The sequence below is a fragment of the Apium graveolens genome, chromosome 5 (assembly GCF_009905375.1).
Source record: "Apium graveolens cultivar Ventura chromosome 5, ASM990537v1, whole genome shotgun sequence".
In the NCBI taxonomy this organism is placed as follows: Eukaryota; Viridiplantae; Streptophyta; class Magnoliopsida; order Apiales; family Apiaceae; genus Apium; species Apium graveolens.
In genome coordinates this window covers 308,251,444-308,261,494 of record NC_133651.1, presented here as the reverse complement: position 1 = coordinate 308,261,494, position 10,051 = coordinate 308,251,444, and the positions used below count along the sequence as shown (strand labels likewise).

The window sequence follows — 10,051 nt, the reverse complement described above, 5'->3', positions numbered from 1 at the left end:
TCCCGAGAGGTAGTCTACTTGTGCTTTTTTTGGGAGTGCCCCTTATTTCTGGGCAACTATGCATGAATGATTGCATTCCTCTAATAAATAGAATCATGTCTCAGATCGTTTCCTAGACATCTTTGTTACTCTCTCTGGCGGGTAGGGTCCAACTCATAAAAGCTGTTCTTCGTGCAGTTTAATCATACTGGTGCAATCACTTTTTGCTACCTACTACTGTCCATGACCATATACAGTGTCTTCCTAACAGGTTTTTATGGAAGGGCAATATTGATCAAAAAGGCGGTGCCAAAGTGGCATGGTCCACAGATTGTTTGCTTCGAATGTAAAATGGTTTGGGTATTAAGAGCATGGCAAAATGAAACAAAGATAAGATTTTAATGCACTTGCTCAAAGTTTCTTTAGGATCAAAGACTCTTTGGGCATCTTGGGTAAATGCCACGGTCTTAAAGTGCTGTTACTTTTGGACTATTAAAATCCCAACAGATTGCTTTTGGATATGTAAAAAGGTTCTCAAGCTTTAAACTCAAGCAATGCAATTTATTTCTTATCACATTGGAAATGGACCTTCTACTTCTCTGTGGTTTGAGCTTTGGTGGGCCAATATTTGCTTGGCTAACTCCAGATTATCCCCTATCATTACTCAATGTGGGTTGTCTAGTAATGCTTTGGTTCGTGATATCATCTCAAATGGTGTTTGGTCCCTACCTCAGCCTAACCCACACCATCATCATTTAGATCTTCTTTTGTTATATTGGCTTAATGTCTTTGATTTACCGTAACCTAACATGTCTCTACAAGATAAAATATTCTGGGATAGGATTGAGTTTTCTAAAATAAAAACATGGCATGTCTGGCAAAATATCAGAAGTAGGACATAGAAGGTTCCTTGGCACTTGGCAGTGTGGCATCGCCTTCGAGTAAACCATTTTGCCCATCATCAATGGTTAGTTTGTCATGGAAGACTTAATACCTTGGCTCGTTTTTCTAGGTTTGGTATTTCCTTCTCTCAATAATGCTATCTAGGTATTGCAGGCCAAGACGCAGATAATCATTTATTCTTACATTGTAGCTATAGTCGCTTTACTCTATCTTCTCTAATGTAAAAGTTACAACAAAGCATCATTGGAAACACTTGGATGGAATTGCTTCGAGGGATATTACTTTTACCAAAAAAGGTAAAGGGTACTATTGCTCTTTGTTTTATTCATGGTTTTTGCTATCATGTTTAAAAGGAGAGAAGCGCCCTAGCTCATGATTGAGGAGTTTTCAGACCTCACAAGTTGTTGGATTGTATATTAGCAGATATTAGAGCTAGACTTAGTAGTTCTAACTGGTTCTCTAAGATAGTATGTAATAAGCCCGGGCTCAACATTTGATTTGTTATTTTTTCTTTTTATCTCTAATATTTTTTATAGATTGGTTATGAATGGCACCATCTATGGTCTGTCATAGAACATGGGAATTTCTTCCCCTGTATATTCTTGCTTCTTAATATATTCTCAATTTGGAAAAAAAACTATAGGATAACATTACTAATAGACATTAAAAACCAATTTACACAGTAGAACTTACTTTAACTTCCGCAAACCGTGGACCAACCACCTTCCAAAAGCTTCTTCTTTTACTTTTATCGAATTACTAGGCTAAATAGTGCCAGCCTACCTTTTACTGGAAGGTTAAATTTAAAACATGAAAGTTTAGTATGACATATATATGATCTTTTGATATATACAATAGAGAAGAACATTTAAAATCATAATTGTTCAACTAGAAAATTTAGTTAAGGAATCCAATAATTGTTTCCATAACTGTATTCAAAACCATTTTGATATTTTAAGCGAAAATGCTTCAACAATAATTTGAATCCCATTAAGGATCAGAAATCGTAAAACAGTGTTTACATGAATACTGTAAACAACAATATGAAACAGTGATTATGGACTGAATCATAAATTTTATTCAAAACCGCACTTTTGATATTAATACAAATTTTGATGTCAATGTCAATTTAGATATCAATTATAATCTTAGATGCTCATAATCCCATACTGAAGTCAATATCAATCATAGATATTAATACCACTTTTTGATATTAACGGCAAATTAAATATCTATATCCATTTTTGATGTAAACCATGCAATGATAATTTACGATAGAACATCTAGTTTATGATAATCAACCACAGTATCTGCACGAGAATAAAAGTTATCATAAGCTTAACGAGTAAACGGCCGTTTTAGATTGGAATTCTTAACTGACGGACGTACTATCACAGCTGATCAGTTAGTTTGATAACACTAGATCATGATTCGTAAAAAAATGTCCCACAACACCTGTACTCAAATGATAAGGAAACATATTGTCCTGTGGTAATGTTGTATCATAATTATATATAATACATAGCCCTTCACTGGACTACCGTCATGGTCTCTTACACTTTCATCCAATATTAAAATCTTTTTCTTAAAGGAGCCGCATCAATCGACATACTGATTCAAATAACTCCCCATGACACATGGTCTGGAGTAACCGCAAAAACTAATGGCGAGATAAATAGAATGATTAGTTATTCACCAAATATGCAATCAAGATCCATAGTATAGAGTATATATGGATATAATAGTGATTCATTATCTATCTGAAAATGAATTATATTCTAGTAGAACAATGACTAGAATAGCATGATTTCAATAATCCAATGATTATATGCATACAATGTCTTACAAATCCTTTATAGAATAATCTAAATTTTTGAGTATGTAAACATTTATATATTCTCCATTTATAATAGAAACAGAGTATTTACATAATCAGAATTAATCATTTTGATATATAAATCATTTACTATTTTGGAAGTAGAATAGGTAAGGAATATTTACCTTTGATTTTTACCAGTTAAGCTCACTCGCACTAATACAATCTCTTGTTCTGAATTCCCATTATATCACCATCTTTTATTTCGCTAATTCTATGATTTGCTGCTCATGTGGTTGGTACAAGCCTGATAATAAGTTGATATGCCACTCTTGAATGTGCTACAAGCCTGATATGCATTACTGTTCAACTTTACTCTAGATCCCACTTCCTGGTTATAATGGAAAGATATCAATTTAATAATTTACATGATAATTATCCGACGAACCACGGGTCAAAACTCTATCATCTACCCATACGATAGTCCACATATAATGACAATAATTAAACAGCAAAATTCTTATCCGAATAGAAACATACTTCATATCGCACATAATTCACATAACACGTAAGCACATAAGTCATGTATCACAAAACTCGGTTCATCAAAAGATTTGACTCAGCATGTTTAAAAATTAAAATTGAGTCAAAATACGACTTCTCGATAAATACGCTACTCAAAATCATTTACAAAATAAGCAATCTTTTGATATAAAAGGATTTATGTATCAAAAGTATTTTGAATAGATGATTTTCGGGATTTAGTTAATCCATGTGAGAAAGCTCTGACTATTAAAAGTCATGAGATGACTGGTGTGAGAAGTGATGAGATCACTTTAAAATAACAGAGAGATATAGGTACTCATGGTTCTTTTCATACATGATCTACACAGGTAACTAAGCATTCTTAGTAAAATCCTGATTTAAAGCTCAAAGGCATAGTTCCTGATTCTGATATTCCTGAGAAATCTTCTGGTGATCATGATGATTCTGCTGATTCTGATGATGATAATCCTGATGATGCTATTCTGAAAGCTGGTATTGAAGCACCTAAATTATAAATTTCTGGTTCATCATTTGGTTATGCTCCTATTCTCCATCCTCATAGGACTAATGAATGGAATCATTCTTAGAGATTACCCACTGAAAAGATATCTATAGAATCTGCTCCGACTTTAGCTGATCATGCTGTTCAATTAGTTTTAAGTTCTGATATGAAAGCATCTATCATGTCCACTACAATGTTAGTCAAATGACTGCATTCTCCTGTCTCTGACCTCAAGTAAGATAATGTTGATCTTAGAGAAAAGATTGCTGATCTTTCTATGGCTATTAAAGGTACTAACAAACATAATGGTTTAAAAAAGAGAATGTTTAGCTTGGAACAAAAATAAGGTCACTTGTTTGAGATGCTTACATCTTTGGAAGCCGGTCAGGATGCTACAAATTCAAAGTTGGATACTATTTTCTCTCTTCTACAAAGTCTAGATGCCAAAAAGGGCGAGATAGTTCCCAAGACAAAATGTTAACCTGAATCAGTTTTAAGGAGAAATACCAATTATGATGATGATGGTGATAAACAAGAGAATGAGACCTCTGATGCTGTGAAAGTTCAAACTAGAACTAAATTTCAAAGTCAAAAGATATAGTCAACTTAAGTCTCTAAGGATATATCACATGGATGTAATATAGAAGCTGCTCTTGTTACTCCTAGTTCAATTTCTGATGACAAGATTACTAGATTACGAGATTACATAGTAATTTCTTAAAAGGGCTATTTTAAGCTAGAGGGGGTTGAATAGCTTAATTACTAATTTAAAAATTATTATGGCATTTTAAAAATATTTATCCCATTTTAAATATTTTACTGATGTAGATTATATATGCGGAAATAAAAGACAAGGAAGAAAATGCCACATGAGAGATTTATCCTGGTTCGCGATGGCGCAACCTCTAATAGATTTGCTCACCCCTACGTCAAGTCCCCGAGCTCCTCTCCAGGACCCGAGTTTCCCCTTAAAATAACCTTACTCCTTACGTAGGCGGAGAAGCCTTTACAACCCCACAAATATTTGTCTTGATGAGTAACTCCGGGTTACCACCTCAAAATAAATGTGCAAACCTACGCAACCTATCTTAGACAATAACACCCTGTTATTTCTTCAAAGTTGATGTCAAACTCTTGGTGTAGTCTTTGTCCTTCTAAGCTTTTGCCGTCTTCGATCTCAGTAGTTGGTCTTGGGTCTTTCCTCTTCCTCATGGTGCAAAGACTACTAACTCCCCTTTAGTACGTCTAGGACTTGGGTCTTAGAACGAGAATCACCTCACTATACTTCACCTCACTGCAAAACGAAGAAGACAATATCTACGAAACAATACCCGTTATAGATAAAAAGAGGTTGGACGAGTAATACACTTAACTAGACTGAACGACTTACAAATATTCTTAAAAGAATATTAGTGTATACTTTTCTTTGGATTAAATGAATGTTAGGGTATACTTGGTATTACTTCATTTTGAATAATATATCTTATTCATGAAGTAATAAATATATCAAGTCCTTGGTGAAGCGTTATAGCTTTCAGATCTTTGATAAAATAATTTCTCATTTAATATAGTCGTGTGTAGACTTTTATAAATCGAGAACGTTACACTTAGTCTTTAACTATTTGCACTTATAAATATTTGGCCGAGAGAATGAAAGGTGCGTAATTTAAACATAATATATCATAATATATAAGAGCAAAATTTAAATTATATTAGAACAATTCATATGTGTATATATAGAATACAATATAAGCATTAAGTTTTTCCCATGAAACACTGAAGATGCTAGTAAGGGAAATCACTTAATTCTTATATGATTATATATATACTTATATTTACTTAAAAGCTTTAAGATATTCCCACAAAACACTAGATGTGCTGGTAAGGGAATTCACTTAATTCTTTTACCTAAATATAATAAATATGTATATATAGATATATATATAATATAAGCCTTAAGTTTTTCCCACGAAACACTAAAGGTGCTGGTAAGGGAAGTCGCTTAAGTCTTGTTAAACAATTATAACAAATATATCAATATATGGCCAAAATAATTGCGTTTATGTTTAAAGAATAAAATTCTAGCTTTGTAATTTAATTCCCACGAAACACTAAAGGTGCTAGTAAGGAATATAAACCAAGCGTTGTCTGAAATTATCACTTCTTGCTAGAAGTGTATAATTTATTAAAAAGAATCCTTGTACGGATTTGTTTTTATTCAAGTTATTCTATATAAGAGCTTGTAGAGATGCATAGAATGTGATACTAAACTTCTTATATGAATATTGAGTGGTCGGTCAAGACTCGGATGAAAGCTGAGAGGTTTACCACTTTTAAGAGATGAACGGAAAAGTTCACCGAAAAAATTCGCCGGAGGTTCGGCCGGATTTTGTCTTGTTGGTCGAACTTGGGCAGCCCTTCGGGAGGCAAGAAATTGGTATGTATGAGCTTTGCTTGGGACGATAGAGCTTGGTTGGTGAAACTAAGCTTGAAGATCAAAAACCTTGAATATACACTACAAGAAAACTGTCAATAGACATCACACATTAGACATCGGTTAGGTTTGCCACTGATGTTAAAAGAATTTATAACATCACCCCGTGTTTTTATGATGTCTATGTTGTTTTAAAACATCGGTTATTTTAAAACTGGTGTCTAAAGTTCCAAAAAAAAATTCACTCCCCGCCCACTTTATTTTTATTTCCGCCTTAGCCAAATAAATTTCCCCCCTTAGCAAATATTCTTCCCCCCTTTTTGTTTTTCCCACACGAGACACATAAGCTCTCTCTCTCATCCGACTCTCTCACCCCGACTCTCTCACCCCACCATCATCATATCCACCACTCACCACCCCCACTCACCAACATCACCGCCGCTCCACCACTCACCACCATCAGCTCCACCACTCACCACCATCATCTCCACCATCTCTCTCCATTTTTCTATGCTAAGCTCGTAAGAGGATAAGCTTGAATTAGGATCTTCTCTACTTGGTTATCATTTTAGAAACTCGAATTTGTAAGTGAATTTACTATGTTATTTTGAAATAGGGTCTTCTCTGTGAGTAGTTTTCAATTGGGGTTTTTTAAAATCGAAACCCTGAATTTTTAATTTTGGTTTTTTTTTAAAATTGTAACCCTAATTTACTTATTTGAATATGTTTAATAGAATTGACGTTGCCGGAGATGATATTAGTATTAGTACATCACTGCCTCTTGTTATTTATCTGTTGCTTCAAATTTTATATCTGATGATGAGCTTTAGATTTACTAGAATAATTTTGAATGGTTGCATAAATAAGGAACTACATATGTATGTGATAGTTAAAGTACATGTGAAAGAAAACTGATCCAATCTATGATCTTTTTGTTTATTTTGGTTTTATATTATGACCTTTTACTTGCCTTTTAGTTTGGATCTAGAGGAATGAACATCTAAAAGCTTGTTTGTGCTCGTCTGCTGGATCTTTCCTGCAAAAGGTCATCACTGATTAATGATTTATCACATATTTATGTTCGAAATAGCTCATGTTGCTTTAATTTTGTGGAAAGTTGAAACAGATGTATGTGCCATGCTCAGTAGTTGACAAAACAAAAATTTTGTTGAACACTATGACCTGGTTTAGTTTTGGTTGAGTCTTGTATGTGTCTAAAAATAACATGTTGTTAGTTAAAACTTAAATATGGATACTACTTTCAGTATTTTGATTTCTGTATTATTGTTGCAATGGTTCTGTATTGGCTTCTAAGAACTTGATGTTTATTAACAGGATTCGCGGGGATGAATGATGTGGGAAACTTCAGCTCTTATAATAAGACTAATACATGATTAAGCTCCACAATGAATAGGTTTGGTGATCATGTGAATTTCTCATCTGGGCCTTCTTCTCACTCGAGGTTCATGCCTCTGAGTCCTCGGAGGAACCATTTCTAGAGCTTTTGGTCAGCTTCGCATTGTCTTTCTGGTATGGTTTTGTTGTGATACTTGCTAATTTCTAATTTCTTCCTAGCATGACCTCTTTAAATTAGAACTCTCATTTCTGTAGATCCCTTTTGGGGAATCGTATCCAAGGTTCGATTCCTCAGGAACTAGCCAACATCGCTACTCTTCAGGAGCTGTAAGTGAAAATGTGATCTATATGACTTGGATTTCAAGTATAACCTTTGGTTGACTTAAACTGAGCTGAACTTTTCAGGTTTTTGGAAGATAATCTACTTGAAGGGCCTATTCCTCGAAACTTTGGAAGTTTGATTGGCTTGAAGAGATTGTAAGAATTATAATTACATGCCTAAAGGGTTCTTCATGGAGGGCTTTTATCTATTACATAATGTGTTCACATTTTTATCATAATTAAAACATAATTACATAATGCTTTAACACTTCTATCATTATTTATCTATTGATGGAAATCTTGCAAACAATCTTCACAGCGTTGTTTCTGCAAATAAATTAAATGGAATAATACCAGAAACATTTGGCAACCTGAGGAATCTAGAGGATTTGTAAGTACTACTTCATTTGTACTGTATATTTCTAAATTTAACAAAGTCTTAAAATTATCTACTCCTTGCAGTAGGATAGATGTGAATGATTTCTCTGGGAAGATACCCGATTTCATTGGAAACTGGACAAATATGACAAGACTGTGAGTAATTTTGGTCGATTATGCTTCAGTTTGGTTCTACTTGGTTGTTAGTACATATTCTAGAAACTACGGTTACATATACCTCTCAATAAACTTCAAATTTTGTGCAGGGACTTGCAGGGAATAGGACTGGAGGGTCCAATTCCATTGAGCATCTCCCGTCTGAGAAATCTAATAAAACTATAAGAACTGCTCAAATATCTAGCCAATGTTTAATACCTTCATGACTTTCTATCATTGTAGTTGATTTTTGGTTTGGACTTTTGAGATCAGTTGATTACTTCTGTGCTTTCTGTTGATAGGAAGATATCTGATCTGACCGGAAGAAATTTGACTATCCCAGATTTAAAAGATATGCAATCCTTGCATGTGCTGTAAGTCATACATAAATTTTGTCTGATGCAAATATGTTTCCCTGAAAAAATTAGTTAACATTTCTTTCTTTTGCAGGATATTAAGAAATTGCTTGATCAATGGTGCACTTCCAGAATACTTTGGAGTACTTGGTCAACTAAAAACCCTGTAAGCTAACTTTTATTATTGCTCAATCCGGTACTAATTTCTGGTAATGGAGTTCCTCACAATGTATGTATGTGCATGCGCGTGTGAGGGATTACAATGTACTATATATGTTTTCACAGATGCATTAGTCGATACAAGCACACAACAGAGACCTATATTTTTAAGTATTACTATGTAGAATTCATTAGCACATTCAGAGACTCTCCTTATAATAATTTAGTTACACTGTTCTGTCTATGCATATAAAGAAGAACATTATAAATTATGAGGGTACTTCTGGATTTTCAAAAGTATTGTTCTACTTTTACAGTTAGGTCCTAAAAATTAGCTTTATATGCTTGTGTAGCGTGTGATGTGCCATGTTGAATGCAAAAACCTGCAGAAACATGTATGCTAGGAAATATATCAAAATTTTATCATTTTGAGTTTTATTTTATTTGTTTGCAGAGATCTGAGCTTTAATCGATTGACTGGCCAAATACCAGATTCAATGGCGCTCTTAAACGACCTTAGTATACAATATCTGTATGTGAATTTGTTTCAAATACTTCTTATAAGAAATTATTACCTTCCAGGAACACATGCAACTAACTCGGATAGCTGGACTTGCATAATTTATCTTCTTTCCTATACCTGTTTACTTTAGCCTCTATATAATTTGCAAAATAATGTACTTAGAAGTGTGACACCAACTTATAATCGAATGTAGGTATCTGAATCACAATTCATTGACTGGAGAGATACCAAGTTGGATTTCTGGCAGCAAAGAAAATTTGTTAGTTCTTTACACAGCTTTCAGTTCAATATATCATCTGGATTTAGAGAAACCACATGCCAGGATGGATAATTATTAAGTTCCATGTTTATCGTATTCACAAATTTCATAATTGTATTGGCTGCAATGATGTATCTTACAACAATTTTTCACGGACAGCTGAATATAACTGCCAGCCATCTAATGTGTTGGTTTCTTCCTGCTTCATATACTCTATAAACTAAATATCAATATTTCTTTAAATTCCTTTTGTATCTTTTACATGAATCTTGTATCCAGCATGTCATCTTCAAATAACAATTCATAAGTTTCTATAAATATGATATCTACTAGTTTTTTATAAGCACGCCATGAACTAGCTTA

At 33.7% G+C, this 10,051-nt stretch overlaps 2 long non-coding RNA genes across 2 annotated transcripts; both read left to right on the top strand.

Moving 5' to 3' along the window:
* The first annotated feature begins 7,099 nt into the window (after nt 1-7,099).
* Nucleotides 7,100-8,004, top strand: LOC141659637 (uncharacterized). The gene is made up of 3 exons (XR_012549837.1): nt 7,100-7,225; nt 7,792-7,863; nt 7,942-8,004. It is a non-coding gene; the product is annotated as an uncharacterized LOC141659637 (long non-coding RNA).
* Nucleotides 8,005-8,719: 715 nt separating this feature from the next.
* LOC141659629 (uncharacterized) lies at nt 8,720-9,563 on the top strand. The gene is made up of 3 exons (XR_012549829.1): nt 8,720-8,765; nt 8,842-8,913; nt 9,489-9,563. It is a non-coding gene; the product is annotated as an uncharacterized LOC141659629 (long non-coding RNA).
* The last annotated feature ends 488 nt before the right edge of the window (nt 9,564-10,051 follow it).